The sequence below is a fragment of the Tympanuchus pallidicinctus genome, unplaced genomic scaffold (assembly GCF_026119805.1).
Source record: "Tympanuchus pallidicinctus isolate F22 unplaced genomic scaffold, pur_lepc_1.0 scaffold2, whole genome shotgun sequence".
Lineage (NCBI taxonomy): Eukaryota > Metazoa > Chordata > Aves > Galliformes > Phasianidae > Tympanuchus > Tympanuchus pallidicinctus.
Genome location: NW_026294721.1, coordinates 10,499,177 through 10,517,203, shown reverse-complemented (window position 1 = coordinate 10,517,203; position 18,027 = coordinate 10,499,177). Strand labels below are relative to the sequence as shown.

Here is an 18,027-nt window from a genome sequence, read left to right as displayed (position 1 = left end):
GGTGGCAGATCAAAGGGTGACAGATCCCATAATACTGAACGCAAGATTGTAGTGACCTGCCCGTATGACCTAAAGGATACAATTTCCTTTCCTGAGGAATCAGTGTTGAATTTGAATTCATCTAATCTTTCCAAAATGCATTTCATTATGGTAGCTTTCCTGTTGCATACTCCTGAAGTGCTTTGTTTTGGTTGTTTTTTGGAGTTTCCCCCAGTTTGTTCCAGTGTTCAAATTGAACCTATCATCACAGACACCCATTGTAATTGTTTGTATTTCTAATGAGGATGTTACATAAAATCGGAGTTATAAGAGCATGGAAACATCTCCATTGCTTCAATTCTTATATAAATACAATTAACTTTTCTAAGCATGAATACAGTCAGTGTGATCAATTAGTACCAATTGTTCACTGCTCCTGGGTGAATAAGCATTCATTCACTGTGACTTACCGTGGGTTTTATTCATTATTTTCCTCTTGCATAGAAGCTTCAGTCCCTTGCATGCCTCATCCCTTCTGTCTGCAGAGACAACAGGAGTGTCCCGATTTCTTTGTTTTTTTCCTGTGGTGAGAAATGAAAGCAAGATGTTGCAAACTGTTGGAATCACTGGAAAGCAATGATTGCCAAGAACAGTTCCCACAGAATAACCTCCTCCTTGCTCTGAGGATAGTACAGAAAGGCATAAGCAATCTGGTTGTAAGCTGTGTGTCTGCTCATCTTGCCTCCTTTCTTTCCCAAGTTCTCCTTCATCTCGTTTCCTACCCATTTTTCCATCTTACATCACATTGCTTGCAATATATTTCTCCTTCACTTTATATCCCTTCCTTCATTGGAATCAGTATTTACTGAGATTTTAATTTCTTCAGCTTTTTTTTTTTTTCTTTTTTTTTTCCCCCCTATTTTTCTCATTTTGTTTACTGCAGGGTTTTTTCCTCTAACTTGGTTATATCCTATGCAGATAGTTCAGATAGACTTCTGCCTTGGTTGTCTTGGAGATGAGATGCTGCTGGTCAAAGCTGTTATCTGTACAGTTGTTCAGGATTTACACTTGGGGTTATCTCCTTCCTTTTTAGGGACTCATTGAGAGCCTTCTGGCTCTGACCCAGACTGAGAGATGGGAGCTCTCACTGAAGCTATTTAAAAAGATTTGTTAAGCAAAGAAAAGAGTATTCTGCAAACAGCGAATGAAGAGATCTTTGCTGAAAAAGACCAAAGACAGTGCAGTTGTTGGCTGTTGTGATTCTTGTCCACTTTTCTTTGGGAAAGTAATTAATGTAGATATTATTCAATAGCAGCCTTTGTGGAATAATGGAGTTCTTCCATGCAGGCAGTGTCCTCCTGGCCTGGGTTTGTTTTTGGGAAGCAATGAGAGCACAGCAAAGTGCAGTGCTGCCAGTGACAGTGGAGCCCAAACCAGCTTCTGCCAAGTCAGGGAGATCTACCTGGCTGTGTCTGCAGCTTTGTGTTTCTTGCATTGAGCTTCTGAAAGGTGAGATTTAAGCTTTCAGATTCATTACTGCAATTTGATGCATAGTGATAAATTAGGAGCAAATATGTATTTCTATGGAAGCATAATGGTAATATTGCACTTCTATTTCTAAATACCTCAGGGATTCTTTCCAGGCCACATGACTCACAACTTTGAAGACGCTGAGGAAAGGGTCAAGCCCTTCTTCACTCAATCAATGCTTTCAGCTCCAAGTGCTACTGATACATTCAGGGCTAAAATCTCATCTATTGAAACAGCTGTAGCTTCAAAATGTCGTGAAGATGCATTAACGCTTCATTTCCTGCAGTGAATCATTTTGCTTATGAAAGTATAAGAGCTAGGGACATCTGCAAAAAAAAGGAAAAAAAAAAAAGAGGAAGAAATGAACCCTCTGTGCTCTGAAATGAGTCTTTCTTTCTTTCTTTCTTTCTTTCTTTCTTTCTTTCTTTCTTTCTTTCTTTCTTTCTTTCTTTCTTTCTTTCTTTCTTTCTTTCTTTCTTTCTTTCTTTCTTTCTTTCTTTCTTTCTTTCTTTCTCTCTCTCTTTCTCTCTCTCTTTCTCTCTCTCTTTCTCTCTCTCTTTCTCTCTCTCTTTCTCTCTCTCTTTCTCTCTCTCTTTCTCTCTCTCTTTCTCTCTTTCTCTCTTTCTCTTTCTCTCTTTCTTTCTGCCTCTCTTTCTTTCTGCCTCTCTTTCTTTCTGCCTCTCTTTCTTTCTGCCTCTCTTTCTTTCTGCCTTTCTGCCTTTCTATTTTTTTTTTCTGTGGGATATCTTTATCCTATCACAGCAGTAAAAGGCAATGATATGGAATAATTATGTGTTCCTAAGCCTTTCCAATTGGTACACTGTTGTGAAAATATATTCAGTAAATTCACCTGAGTGACTTTGCAGAGCAAAGCACAAGGACATTATGAATAAAAGAAACACTTATTCGACAGATACAATGGAGTGTTGTGACCACATCGACATCATTGTCAACCTCTATTCTAGATTAGAGTTGGTTTGTTGTCAGAAAATGGGCGTGTGGTTAGGAAGGTGACTGCAAAATTGACTTGTGGGGGCTTCACATTTATTGTCTCCCTCTGCTTTCTCGTCTTCAAATGTAATTCTGGATTGGAAATTCAAGCTATTTTCTTCCTATTACTGTTAGCAGGAAGGTGATTTTTCTGAGAAACCAAATGACAATTTTGCCAAGTGAGTAAACAGGAAAAATAAAGCCTAGCTGTCTCCTCTTGATTGGCTTCTCATTCTTATTAAAAGTATAATTTAGTTTAAAAAATATTCATATTTAAGGGAGCTGATACTTGGCAAAAGAGGATGTCATCATTAATGATTTTCTTCCATCACTATCTGCATTTTGAACCAGCACTGTCTTCCCCAGGCTGTATTAGTACTGTGAACAACAGAAACAGGAAAGTGCAATGTCACAGATAAAAAGTATAGCTATTATTATTTCCTCGCTTTCCTGCAAGTATTCATCTTCTGCATTTGTCAGCCATACTTTAAAATATGAGGTAGAAATTGTATAAATTTCTTGTCATATGGGGATGTAGGCGTTAGGAAATCCTATAATGAGAAGTTATTTCAATACATGTGGTAATATATATTCAATGTAGTATGCACAGTTTAATGTTATGAAGATGTTATTGCGGAATTAACAGATTTCAAAAGGCAGATGCATAAAAGCCAGCTAATATGATATATTGCAAATAAGGACATCCAGTTGTACTGCTAGAAGTAATACATTTACATTGCTTGTGATTGTTATTCTCATACATTTATCCTTCTGTGGCAGTTGATGTTTTTTCTTTGTGTCTTATAACATGAAAACAACTTACTATAAAGGCTTGGAAACAACAAAAATAGAAGGAAAACTCTAAGAAAAAAACAGAGCAGGCAAAAGAGGATGGGTAGCAGATGAGAATGTCCCAAAATTGTATTTATAATTTCAAGAATATTATTTTAATCATAGAATATCCCGAGTTGGAAGGCAAACAGAAGGATCATTGAGTCCTACTCCTGCCTCCATGCAGGATCACCCCAAAATCAGACCGTATTTCTGAGTGTTGCTCAAATGTTTCTTGAACTCTTGAAGAGCTTTCCAAATCTTTATTAGGGCACATATTTTGTCATAAAAAGGACTGCTTTTTGTCAGTGGGAGACTGTAACCTACCAAGATACAAAGTTTCCTAAACAAGGCAAAAAAAAATGTTTTGTGCTTTCATTTTTTGCACTATTTTGTATTGAAAATTTTGAACATCAAGATGCAAACTTCGAGGATTTATAATTGAAAACAGAAAATGTGAGACCTGTACATTTTGTCAAAGCAGTTAAACAAAATGGCTAAACTTCTCTTCCAAAATGGTGTTGGTTTTTTTTTTTCTTCATATTTTTATTATGGACAGGTCCATTTTGGCCTACAAATATCTCCTTTGAAATAAATTGACTAGTTCTACTTGTTAAATTATTACGGCAGAATTGAGAACATCCAGCTTGAATGGTGAGACAACTATTATTACCCACACAGAGAATAATTGTTGAGAATGGAGGAATCTTCATGTGTTAGGTATCCAGGTCCAGGTACCAGAGACCACAAGGTCAAGTGGCTGGAAACTGATGCCAGACCAATTCAGACAGAAAGCGAAGCACACATTTTTAACTGGGACGTAGAAGGTTGTTATTCATAGGAATGCCTGTGCAGGGAATGCTACTCTATCTCCATCACCTGATGTCTCAAACTGATAGGATGGCTTTTTAAAAGGTATGCTGGAAGGTACTGAAAGTTTTCAGGATTTATGTGCTTCATCCTGTCAGAGGACAAGTCAGATGGGATATCGCAGCAATCCTTGTGGTCTTAAAGTCAGAATCTGAAATATTCTGGGGAAGCTTAGTGAATCTCCTCTCTGTGGCTGTGGGATTCATCCTCCATGCTGAGCCTTGAGGAGCCAGTCAGTGTTGCAGAGAAAGGCTTATCTGCCCATTTCAAGGGAAGGGCTCAGAAGACCTGTATAATCCAGTACAGCATGTGTGGCATCCTCAGTGCTCCTCTGCATGCACTTTTCTCTTCCAGTTCCCACCTGATCCCTGGCCAACCAACAAGCACGCTGCACTGCCCTTATGACATGCTGGCACTTGAAGGATGTTTTGCTGCAGTCCACTCCTGGAAGAAACTTTTGTTTGGGAAAAGGAATGTCTGAGCCCAGCAGTACCTCCTCTCTTCTGTAGCTTTTAACAAGAATGCTAATCACACAGCCAAGGAGTAGGGTTGTGTCTGCAGATGAACGGCTCTTTGCTGAGCAGTGAAAGCTGTCCTGCTGAGAGCCGAGGTCAGGTGCTGGAGGAGGGACATTTTTAATGTTTTGTGGAGCTATGTGTGGTGTAGCTGCCATTTCTGTCCCTACCCAACTGTGCTATGCAGCTCACATACTGTAACTTTAGGCAGAGAGATTATTTGAGTACAGGAGGCTGTTACATGTGAGCAGAAAAGTTTTATTTTATTCACAGGAAGATGACTGAAATGGTTGTTTAAGGCTGTATTCTTAGTAGCTGGAGGAGTGCAAATAGAAGAAGAATTTTTCTCACTTTTTTTTTCTTTCTTTTAATTCTTTTCACTTCAAATGCAGTGACAATCCAGGATAATGTTATATTTATCAGCATATGCAGTTTCCATTTGTTAAGATGACTTCCTACTTGTTCAGTGGATGAAGAAAAATGATATTATGTTCACACTATAAAAGTTGGGGGGGGGGGAATTAAAACAACTGAAATGCATCTCACTTTTTCTTAATATGTAATTTGACTTGGAGAGGAGCCTTTCCTATTCCAGTGTCATCTGCAGGTTGCTGTGGCCTCTGGTTTGCCTGAATGTCTGCCCGAGTGATGAAGCAGCCAGGTGACAATCAGTCTGTCAGGGCTGCTCATGGGCAGGGGAAGAGGAGCACTCTGAGGTGGTGACTTCATGCCTGCTCCAGTCTCCCTCTTGAGAGACCCTTTAGTAGCTGAATTTTTGCTGTCCCAGTGCACAGGAAGAAAGAAGAGTCAGTTAAATTCCATGAAATAATTCCTTATATAAAACTTGGTATATCAGAGGGTTTGAGTGGGATTGGTCAGCATTGCTACTGGGCCATGAAGAGTTAATTTGTTTTCTAAAGAGATTGGAATCAGAGCCAGGATTGGAAGCCAGGTCCTGTGGTTGGACAATGGGGCTACGCTCACTTTTCATAGGGTAGAGAGCAGCTGGAGAGAACTGCCTATTATTTGCAATATACATATTCGGAATATCTGCACAAGTGAATTGTAGCATTGATCCTTCAACATTTGCATTTGAAATCTCTGTTGTCAGGAGGATTCAGACCTTGGTAGATTTAATGTTTCCTAAATTGATTTTGTAATTACGTTTTCAGTATTTCCATTTTTTTTCTCCTGAAATACAGGCATTTGATATACTTTCTCCATCTGTCTCTGTTCAAACTCAAATGGTTTGTGAGGTAAATTTAAACCCTCCATTACATCATTAGATTCAACAGTTTGTGTCAGTATTTTCATTCTGAGCCATGTTATGGAGGACTCTGAAACTCATCTGTATACTAGGCAAATTTGGGCTTAAATGTCTAAGATGTGAACATTTACCCCCTGTTGCTTATGGTAATTAAAATAAATTGGTATGGAATGTATTTTTAAATTTGAGGAAGACCAAATGTTTAGACAGGGAATAGCTTTGGAGGTTGTTTGTTGCTGCTTACACTTAGAGAAAGCCTGCATCATTAGTACAGTTTGCAGTTATTTTTAATTAGCCCATGCAAACAAAGCAGGCAAATTGTTTCCCTAATGCTCTTCTAAATCTCACCTTTTTAAAAATGGAGCTCTTCCAGCATTGCTAATAGATTTACTGTAGATTTACACCTAATGACTACCCCAACATTCTGAGTATTGTTTTCCAAGTTAAATGTTTCTTGTTTGGTAAAGCCTGAGCTCTGCTATCTTCAGACACTGTTGAATAGTGTTTGCAGTGAAACAGTATGAGAGCTTAATCTGCATCAGTACGTCTTCATCTCTGTTTTGTTGTGCGTCCTCTTCCATGCAATTCATTTAAGCTATTATCTGATCAACACATATGCAGCTAATAACAATGAGGAAAACTGTTGACCCACAGCTTGTGGCAGTGTGAGGTCTGAACTCTGCACTTACACGTAGCTCGAGATATCTTCAGTTGGAATAATTTCTAGATTTTGCTATGATTGGACATATTTGGGCCATCTCATTCCTGTGTTTCCAAATCTTCAGATGCATGATGTGTAAGTTAAGGAAATAAATCAGCAGTACAAGTCACAGCTTACAAACCCTGCATTATGTGTGTGGCTCCAAGCAACACCAAAGAGCGAGCTACACGTTGACCATATCCAGGTAAATGTTCTGAAGCAAACGTAGTCACTAAGCATATTTTAAAATGAATTGTTGCATGCACTAAATACATCCTGGAGAGCAATCTGATGGGCTGAAATGGGCAGAGCCTTGCAACATGCAGGTTGCACTGTCTGTTACCAAGACTGACATCCAAGTGATAATGCACAACCATTTGAAATTATAACTTTGTACATGCTTACGTTACAGATGCACAAAGTAGCTAGAGGGAAATCTACTTCTGTTTCCCAGGGGGATTTTAAATGCGAATATCACTAGTGAGTGTTAGAAAAGCACTCTTGCTGTTTAGGAACAGGAGTCAGCCTGTAACGTTTGTGCTGTTCTGCTGAAGCCAATTGCACTGACCACGGCCTGTGCATCATGCAGCAGGTTGTACCAGTGTAGCTGCTGGAAGAGAGTTGATGACAGCCTTATATCTGCTGGCTCATGAAGCCCAATTTCAAATCCCTTTTTTCTGCCTCTAGCTGCTGATGTTTATACAACATGTACTCTTAGCAGTGCTTCTGCCATTTTGCTGGGCCACATATCACTGAAAAATGGCCAGTTTTACACCAGAGGTGTATGTAGGAAAGTCTGGGGTGGTCCTTTGGGTCCTAAGTACTGATGATGAGGACTTATAAACCACCTTCAGGCTCTGGAGTCCTGCGTACTTAGGAGGTTGATTTTCAGTGATCAGATTATGAAAGCAACTTTATCTACAAGCTTTGTGCTATTCCTTCCTTTTGTTTGCTTACAGAATAAATCTTGTATATTCGGTGTCAGGTAGATGAAAAGGTAACTCATCTGAATGATGAGGGCCCACAGTTCGCTCCAGTAGTCACGCTTTCCTCTGTGCTGAGAAGGATTAGGGACAGTTACCAGATTTGTACAGGAGTTCAAGATGAGTTCTCCCTTTCCACTCCAGTTCCACAGTATGCTTAATCATGAGTAGTCCCAGTCTTGTCATAAATGTTTACTGCATACAGTTTTTGTCTTACTGAAGCATAAATAATACTTTGTTTTCAGTTGTCAGGGTCAACTGCATGCACATAGAGTAATCCAGTATTCAGAGGATTAGAAAACCTCTCCAAAGTGCTTCTGGCTTTTCAAGAATTTTAAGCTCTGAAAATTAACTTTTGGCAGAAGTCTAGTATGAAGGATCTTACTAGAAAATAACAATTAGCGCATGTCTACTGCCATTGTTTCTGTGTTTCTTCATTGTTAATTTGGCAGTAAGTAATGTGCTGGGTTTTTTTAATGCTCAGTTTATTACATTGTGGTACACAGAGCAATTGTAAAAGTATACTTGTTAGTTTTAAATTTCCATGGGGAGGTTCTTGCTTTATTGATAGGGTGGGAAAAGTGTCAAAATAATAAACTGAAAATGCAAGTAGGATGGGACCATGAGCCCAGTCTTCACCTTGCCTACATTGCTTTGGGTTTTTCCTCATGTCTTGCATAAGCTCATGCACATTTACTGGATGAATTTCACTGCACTAGTGTACAAAGCTAGGGTGGCATTGTAGGAAAAGGTCTTGCAGATTTATGGAGGTGTGGGTAGGTTTGATTTACACAGTCCCTCTATCAAAGTCGTAGAATGTAACGATAATTTTACATACAAACTGCAGGGTACTACACTGTATCTTTGTGTTTGATTCATTCTCTTTTATGAGTGAGTAGTCAGCTAGTGAGTGAATTAAAACAATCATTAAAACAATTATTAATATTAACTCTGCATATGATACTACTGGGTAGTCAAGTGACGGAGCCATTAGGGCTAGCAGTGCAGTATGCAATTCAAACCAAGAGCCTCTAGTTTGTTTTAGCATAAAGTCAAAGTGAGAAATATTTCTGATATCTGCTGGATTGCTGCACTGAAGTGAAATGAGGCTCAGTTCAGCTCTGAGAGGTGACAGCTGTCATCATCATTACATGTGTAGCAGCCAGGAGAGGTTTGGAAGAACTCAGAGATTGATACATAGGTGGACTTGGAAAAGGACTTGCCAATGGGGCAGCATAGGAAATAGTTTGCTTTCTCTATATGGACTTCTAACTTGTGCTACTCATTATTACTATGAGATTACATTTATTTTGCATTTGGTGTGATCAAAGAACCATTTTCAACATTTTAAAACAGGCACTCACCTTTCTGTAGGCATCTTATCACTAAATGTAATTCCTTTCTATGACAGACACCAAGAGGTAACAGCCTGAAGGGAGAATTAGCTGGAGTTCGGTAAAGAGAAGACGAGAGTTTGCCTTTAGTATAGAGAGAAAGATCAATAACACCTTTGATCATTCCATTTTTGTAAATGATTTGACACAGATCATTGGTGACTGAAGCATGCTGAAGCCATGTGGTCACTTCACACAGAAGATCAATAGATAAATGCAAGGCAGACAAGAAAGGCCTGAATAACTCTGTTACTTGAATACTTTTCTGTTTTTTTGCCAAGTGCAATATATAGGTGCCTTTTAGGAATTGATGGATGAATATAATTTTTGTGGCCTCATGTGTGGGAATTTAAGCTACAGTGATAAAATGCAATCCAATCATTTTTCTCTGGTGAAGGTCCAGCAAGGTTACCTGTGTTAGCAAGTAGGAAGCGTGGTCTCCCCAAGGCCAATGTACTTCAAGCTCATCAGAGGTGGGAGATAAGAGGATAGATTGAATTCACCATTTTCACTTCTTTTTGACCCTCCCTATTGGATTTCTTTTGTGTTTAGTGGTGTGTGAATGCCATTTACTTCTTGCCATTTATTCAGTATGCATATGGGTTGAGTGATGCTGAGAGATGGAAATGAACTCTGCTATCCTCCCGCCAACACTTTTCTCTCTCTTTTTTTTCTCTTTTACATTTAATTAATCTATTTTGCTTTTGTTAATTCTCCTCTTCTTGTTATAAGTGATACCAGCAAACAGTATGAACATTGAAGGATTTGAGGATTTTGGATTCAGAAGTGGAGTATGATATGGTGAATATGTGGATAGAACATGTGTATATGGAAGACATTTTATTCCTGTGCTGGTGAGCCCAGCTCGTGAGTTTTTCTATATATCAGAAGTTCTAACTCAGATCCAGCTTGTCAAAGAGCCCCTGGCTCTGTAGCAGTTTGACTCAAAACTTCAGGACAGAAGTCCTTATGGCTTCCTGTCAGCCACAGCTTTAAAGTGGAAATGAGTTAGTATTGATTTGTGTGTATGTGAATGTGCACATACCCACATCCTTGCCTTCCCCACCACCCAAATATTTTAGAATTCTCTTTTCTTTAATATTTCTTTTTTTCCTATTTCATCCAAGGCCTTCCAGCCATTTCCAAAATGTATAGGATATGGTGGAACAAAAGTCCACACAGAGGCAAGCATGGTAATCCAGCAGCTTGTTCTTCAGCTGACACATGGTCAGATAGACCACTTGAAGGCACTCTGCCCTGAGAAGAAAGTCAACTTCAGAGTAAAAGCAGTGTTTGAGAAAGAGAAGTCGCACTTTTAAAGGCTGGGGCAGAGGTTGGTTGCCATTGGATTTTTTCATGAGATTATTCTTTCTGAAATTTCCAAATTTTAGGTAAAAGTATGTTTCTCCCAGAACTCCAGCTACTTCAAAGTCATTCTGTCTGCAAAAGTTTCACAGCTGGAGCTGAAGATACCGATATGATGCAAGCTGCTGTGAGCTTTGGGATCTCATGGGGTCTTGTAGCCAAAAGGCTCTCATTCATTAGAAATGGAAGTGGAGAGTTAAAAGCAAGCCACGGAGAAGAATGTGTGTTCTTAAAAAGTCTAAGCTGTTCATGCTTCCTAAATTTTTAACATTAGTGCATGTTACTGTGTTTTTCCCCTTGTTCAAAAATAACATGCAGAACTCCTAAGAACCTAGTTCACTGTTTTTGTCATTAGGTATTTTGATGCTTGTGGCACATACCTTTACCACCAGAAATTGTTCTGTACAAGCATTTAAAATAAGTGAAGGATATGTTAATATCTGCCTTTTGCAGCTGAGGAGAAATTCAGTGATTTGGAGTCAGTCATTGTGTGCCTGCTCACAGTGCAGATCCCCAGGAACAGAGCCCACATTTAGACAAAATTCTGAAAATACGGATTTGTTTTATCCAATTGGGTCTGCTGTTGAACAGGTAAAAATTATTTATAAAGAATTATTTATAAAAAGAAGGTAGTCTTGCCCTGTACCTGCCCTGCAAATTAGCGATATTTATTCTAACTTGTTTTAATGAAGGGAGAATGGACAGCAAAGTGAACTGAGCTTTCTGTGCCATTCCCAAACCAGACATCCCAGAGAGGGATTATGAGGCTAACACAGGAATTCTCTTGCTTTTGCAGTAATTCCCTTCTCAGCTTTCACCACTGAGATGCAATCAGAATCAAATACCATATCAAATACCACTGCTTAGCTAGAAGGCAGGTATGTGAAAGACTGCAAGCTGCTTTATGGTTACTCATAATCAAAGCAGCTGTGAAGTTCTACCACTATTCTAAATGAAAAAGAAGTTCTACGTTTTTGTTGAGCTTGTTCAGGTTTCAGTTGAAAAACAGTGGGGTTTGGGTTGGGGTTAGAAAGAGTGGTGATGCATTCGAACGGGCAGCCCAGGCGAGTGATGGAATCACTGACCCTGGAGGTGTACAAGAAATGTGGAGTTGTGGCACTGAGGCACATGGATTAGTGGGGATGGTGGTAATGGGTTGATGGTTGGACTGTGTGGTCGTAGTGGTCTTTTACAACCTTAATGATTCTGTGATTCTCTTCCTATCTGTCTACAAAATTCTTTGCTTTACATCCCTTTTGCTTAGCTAATGTTTTAATTAATCTCCAGTCAGTTTTAATACAACAGCTTCTGTTTGTTCATATTTCACTGAGTTGTTTTAAGGCAAACAAAATACACATTTTTGGGAGCAGCTTTCCTTTTTAGTTGAACTTTGAGCATATACCACAAATTGCCTGAGTGCTGCTTCTTGCACTACATATTTAGTTTATTTCCTTCATTATGATAAACCACTTTCTGTAACAGGATGGCCGTTTATTTCAACAACAGAGAAATATTCCATATCATTATCAAAGTAACCACCTGGAGTGCTGTAAGTAATGCACACACATGGAACAAAACTCTGCTTTTTATTACAGATTTCTGAATGCAAAGTAGCTGCATGCCAATTTAAAATAACTGTTGACTTCAGCTGAGTTGCTCAAGATTTATACTTGTGTAATTGAGAGCAGAATGTAGCTTCATGTATACATCTTCTAATAATGCAACAATATTGCATGAACAGTAAATCTAAACTTTATTGCTGTCTAATAAATTATCTGGTAAGCACTATAATTAAACTACAAACCAGTTCATTATATGCAAGCAGTATTACTAAATTGGTTCTAATATAAGCTAGGTAGTTGCAGAATGTGAGTATTATTGCTGTGACAGCAACAATTAATTCAAATAATGATGGAACTTTAATAGATGAGATTGTGTGGCAGAATTAGCAAAAGCTGAATTGCTGGATAATTGATTCTTCTTTGGTCCAGTAAGTCATTGATTTCTATTCTCTTCCTTCTCCTCTTACGGTTATAATAATCAATGTGATCATGTGTGTAGCGCCCTGAGACATCAGCTCTAGCTCCAGCAAAAGTTCAGTGCCTATCAGAAGCGAGCAGGGTTGGTGGATGAAATGCCAAGAATGCCAAGCCCAAAGCATCCCTGGGCAGCCTGTGGTGCAGAGGCATGGATTGTGGAACAAGGGAAGGAAGGCACCCTCCTGGAAGGAGCAGCAGGCAGCCCTGGCTGCAGCCAGAGCTCTGCATGGGGTTTGTGCCACAACCTGCTGAGCTGCTCTACCTGCTCTGAGTGTTTGCTCAAAATGAATTCTGCCTAAGGTACTGCTTTGTGAATGTCAGTTACTGTGTCTGTACTGCAGATTTGATGCAGGTTTTTTCATTTACTTTTTCTTCACCTGATCTGTTAAAAAAACACGGATCAAAGCTTCATGCTGTCGTTTTCTCTTACAGCATGAATGTTGTGCATTTTTATACATGAGCCATTGCAAAGTGTGTGCATGCATATGAACTCGTGAATGCATACCCCTTTGAGAACTCACATACATATTTTGCTACGGTGTATTTGGATTTATAAAGCCACAGGCTGTCAGCAATTCAGGCTGTGTAGCCTGATCTATTAAGTAACTCTATGCAATATCTTGTTTTAATGGCACCAGGGTGAGGGTTGTGCTGTCAGTTTCAAATTGACAGCAGTTGTTGTGATAGCTGCTTTAAGGAGATGTGAGGGATGTGAACACTGGAAACAAATGGTTAAGATGTGATTTTATAGGCAGGTGCTCAAAGAGCCGTTGTTACCTCCACACTCTGTACTGGAATACATTTTCATAGGATTGTCATAGAATTGTTTGAGTTGGAAGGCACCCTTAAAGGTCATCCAAGCCAACTCTCCTGCAGTGTGCAGGGACACCTACAGCTTGATCAGGTGCTCAAAGCCCCGTTCAGTCTGACCTTGTATGTCTCCAAGGATGGGGCATCCACCACATCTCTGAGCATCCTGTGCCAGTGCTTCAACGCCCTTATTACAAGAAACTATTTCCTTATACCCAATCTAAATCTCCCCTCTTTTAGTTTGAAACCATTTCCCCTTTTTCACAGATTCTGTGAAAAAGACTGTCCCTTCTTTCTTATACCTCTTTAGATACTGAAAGGCCGCTCTCAGCTCTCTCTAGAACCTTCTGTTCTCCAGGTTGAACAGTCCCAGCTCTCTCAGCCAGTCCTCATAGGGGATGTCTCCATCCTTTGGAGAATTTTTGTGGCTTTTCTCTGGATGTGCTCCAACAGATGCACATCTCTCCTGTACTGAGGACCCCACATCTAAATGCAGTACTCCAAGTGAAGTCTCACCAACCCGGAGCAGATGGGCAAGATCACCACCCCCACCCTTCTGGCCAAACTACTGTTGAAGCAGCCCAGGATTCAGCTGGCTTTCTGGGCTGCAAGGGCACATTGCTGTCTGATGTCCAGCTTCCCATCCACCAGTATCCCCAAATCATTTTCAGCAGGACTGTACTCCATCCCTTCATTCCCCAGCCTGTACTGATGGGGGTGGGTTGCCATGATCCAGGTGCAAGGCTTTTCCTCTTGGATTTGCTGAACCTCATGAGATTCACCTGGGACTGCTGCTCGAGCTCATCTGGGCCCTTGATGCGTTAACTGCACCGCGCAGCTTGTAGCATTTCTCAGGAAGTTTGGAACTGAAGCTGTATTTAGTACCTGAGGGGGCCTGGTTTGATTTTATTTTTGCATACAGAAAGCCTTGATTGGAGCTGTGTGTTAACTTCCACTGCTTTGAGGAAGTGTTGCACAGATTCATCAATACTCATTTTCCTGTGCCATGACTGCCTGGCTTGTTCTACAACCACTGGGGTGAGTAACAGCTCCCTGCTGCTGTCTGCAATTCTCTCACACAGTTTTTTTGTTTCTTTTAATACCTTTTAATGCCTTATGACTGCACTTAGGAATTCAGTAATTTGGGACGTGGGTTTTTTTTTTGCAAACTCTTGCAGTGCTGAAACAAGGCTTCTGAAAAATTCTTAAAAAATGTTTTTCATAGGTCTCCATGCAGATGACAGGTACAGATTTTGTAGGTATTAAAAAAAAAAAGTTGTTTTTCTTTGTACTCTGTGTCATGTTCTTGTAGTTATTATATCTTACAAATTCATGCATGATTTTACCTGGATTCCAGAATCCCTCCTGTTCTGCATTTTTGGATTCTAATTTCATAGAATAATGAAGGATGGACCACGCTTTGGACTTCAATGTCCACTGAGCTTGGGGAGAAATAGAAATGATTCAGATAATGTATACACACTTTTCATTCCTCTTTTACTAGCAGAGACATTCACTGGATTCTACAGAGTGGAGAAAGTCAGTCTTTTGCAACTGCAGGTTGTAGAATTCTTGCAGATGCTTTGCAAATCGTTTTTTTTTTTTATTCCAAGAACTCTGAGCTCAACTTCTGCCAAAATCTGGGAGTTATTCTGTTTCTTCTGATAAGGCAGGCAGTCTTTTCTTGGTATCGCATCAACCAGAATCTAAACTAGCATAATGAAGTCTGTGCTGCTCCATTATAATCTTCAGTGATTTAGTCACTTCCAGTAGTAAGCTCAGTTACAGTTCATCATTACGGTCCTTGTATTTCAGAGACAGAAGATTAGGTACAACAGATTAACAGCTCAAATCCTTGCTTAAATATTATAAAATCTGAATATTTTATCTGTAACTGCATGCTTTACTTCTGAAAAGAAATTGGCATGTATTAATTCTATAATTAATAATTAGTTAATAATTAATTGTATCGTGTGCAGACCTCCATTGTTCTTCTTTTTCAATTGAGTATATCTGATAATGCCAACTGGAGTGAATCTTTTTAAATGACAGATCTGCTTTTTTTGTAATAGTTTTTAGTATCCCTAAGACAACCTGATATTTCTTTATGCCGCCTTTAGATGTTAGATAAATTCATCACTTTTGTTGCTGAACATCAGTTGCTTTTTACGTGGGTTCTAAATAAACAGCAAACATTTGCAGCATCTCCCTTTCAAAACTTTTCTTACCAGTCTTGTCTGCAACGTAAGATGGGCAAATGTTGCCCTGTAGCACTGGCACAGTATCCTGATGGTTTACAGGAAAATGTTAAGGAGTTCTTGTTTGCAAGTTCTCTTTGTGTGTTCCATTCCACAGGTGAGAAAAGCAGTTCTAGAAAAGAGCAGTGAAAGTCGCAGATTTGCCTGCACTGTCTCTAGTTCTGGTCTTTTCCTTGTGGAATGATAACAAGCGTATGTTTGCAGGCAAGTAAGTCTGGCACCAATCATTTTCTACTGTATTATCAGAATTCATGCACACTCTCTCATAAAAATGCGTAGCTTTCCTGATTTATTTGCAGGGATGCTAATTTAAAATTGTAGGTGTTCTGTTTGTACTTTTGAAATAGTGCAACAGTATGGTATATACAAACCTTACTGTAAGTCACTAACAGTCAAGTACTGAAGGATTTTTAAATGTAATTCAACTTTCTCTAGGTGGTTTAGGTTGCAAAGATTTCTTCTGTTAATTCAGTGAAAGTTCCCCTATTAAGTTTCATATAAAATCATATGACTTAAAGAATAATGTGGATAATTGTTCTTTGGCTCTTGGGTAATTATTATGGTAGTTAATCCTTAAAGATCCAAGTAGGTATATGAAATTAATTGGGTATTTTTGGAGCTCTGCTGTGATTATCTATACATTTAAGTATTTACAAATTTAGTTTGAAATTTATTTAAGAATGAGTAAAAGGAAACTGATGTAATTAAATGAACTCTTATTTTTCCACACACAACTAAATACTGTTTTAAAAATAGTTACACTGATTTAATTTGAATTTGTATATTTACTTGTAGAAGTTAAACTTATGTGAATCAGATTTACTTTTTTAAGGAAACCCTACAGGGCTTGATTATGCAGTCTGAAACTCCATTGTGTTTGGTTTGCTATGGACATAACTCACTACAAAGTGACTCTGAGTCCAATCTAAAGAACCTGTAGTGGGGCTTAGTATAAAAGTAACACAGCACAGCTGCATAGTGGTATCTTTTCAAGTGGGTGAAACTGACTTTTGAAGAAGTGTCCATACCTTCAAGACCCAGGGCTTAGGCTTGTAATCAGTTTATTACAGCTTACAAAATTATTTCATCTCAAGCACAGTAGTGAAAGCCCAGCAACATAATCTACCTTAAATCTCAGTGTAAGTTGTTTGATTGGTGTGGTATTTTCTTTTAGAAGTTTGTATTGCATACCTTGATGTCTTTCAGAAGTGTTGAACTTTCTAAAGCTCTACTAATTGTACTCGCATTATCACAGGATGCTAATTATTGAGCACTTCTGAAAAACAAGCTGTGTCTTTTTGTTCTTATTAAGTGTGTGAGGCTTGTTCTGGCATCCTCAGGACATGATTCAAAGTATATTAAATTAACAGGATCCCTCCCGTTTATCATAAAGATATTAACTTCATCTGTAATGGATCCTCAGCTGTTAACTGCATATTTTAAAATACCTTCTCTTAGAGTATCTCTTATTCATACAGGGTGGAAGATCTTCTAGAGAAATATTCAAGTGCAGCCATCACTGTTCTATAACTATACAAAGCAAAAACACTGTCACGTTTGAAATAATTGTTCGGGGACCACAGCCTGTGCAGTGGAGTTCAGTAGGTGGAAATTCATACTCTGTAATTGTTCCAAACCTGTTGTTTGTTGTTTAGAATTCTTCTAAAAGACTGATATAATGAAAATCAGTATTTTGAATTGTGCTGTGTGAGGTAAAATAGTGCTGCCAGCTGATGTTCTGGCCAGTGTTGTCTGAAAAAGTTGCCTAAAGTATGTTCCCATAGTGCTTGGTTGGAAAAAGAAATCTGAAATTAGGGACTGTGGGCATTCCCCATCAAAAGAACTGCTGTCACCTCAGCTAAATGCAGCACTGTTGGAGTAAGCATTGTTATTTTTCCAGTTGCTTAAAGACCTTCCTATAATTCTTCCTGGACACGTGTTAAAAATTACCTTACAAAGCTGTGGCAATCTGATAAATGGAGGCCATGCAGTCATATTCTCCTCTTTCTGTCTGGCTCTTGGTTATCCAGTTTGACAGTGTGTATGGGGAAGCGAGCAAATAGAAATCTAGAGTATATTTCTGTGGCCTCCACAGTGCAGGGCAATGCTCTGGATTTCTATTTCAAACTTCTTTCCAAATCCCCTTGCTAGGTGTTTAAAGTTAAGATATTTAAAATCAAGATGAAGAAATAAGATGGAATGTTAGTATGTAGGAAATGAAACAAGATACAATCTTTCATAGTGTGTAACAGAATATTTTTTTATTAATGCATTCAAGTAGTCAAAGCAAGATATAATCATACAATTAGGTTAATGAGGTTACATTTGATGTGAATTTCTATTCTTTATTGCTGCCATTGTGTTTGTATACTCAGTAATAACGTCTGTGTGTTAGACTAGCTGGAAAGGACAGCTCTGCTGGGGAATGCACTAAGTGAGCACATGGAATCAGGAAGTGTCTAGAAATGAGTCAGAACTGTGTATTTAATATTGAAA

At 38.9% G+C, this 18,027-nt stretch overlaps 1 protein-coding gene across 9 annotated transcripts in view; it reads left to right on the top strand.

The window, feature by feature from the left end:
* The window catches only part of SORCS2 (sortilin related VPS10 domain containing receptor 2), a 527,145-nt gene that overhangs the window by 95,333 nt on the left and 413,785 nt on the right, over positions 1-18,027 (top strand). The window contains exon 1 of one of the 9 annotated variants that reach the window (XM_052683132.1): positions 14,135-14,311. The exons of the other annotated variants lie outside the window; for them this stretch is intronic. The gene's annotated coding sequence lies outside the window, so the exon portion shown is untranslated. Of the gene's footprint in view, positions 1-14,134; positions 14,312-18,027 lie in introns of those variants that run through there. 9 annotated transcript variants of the gene reach the window in all.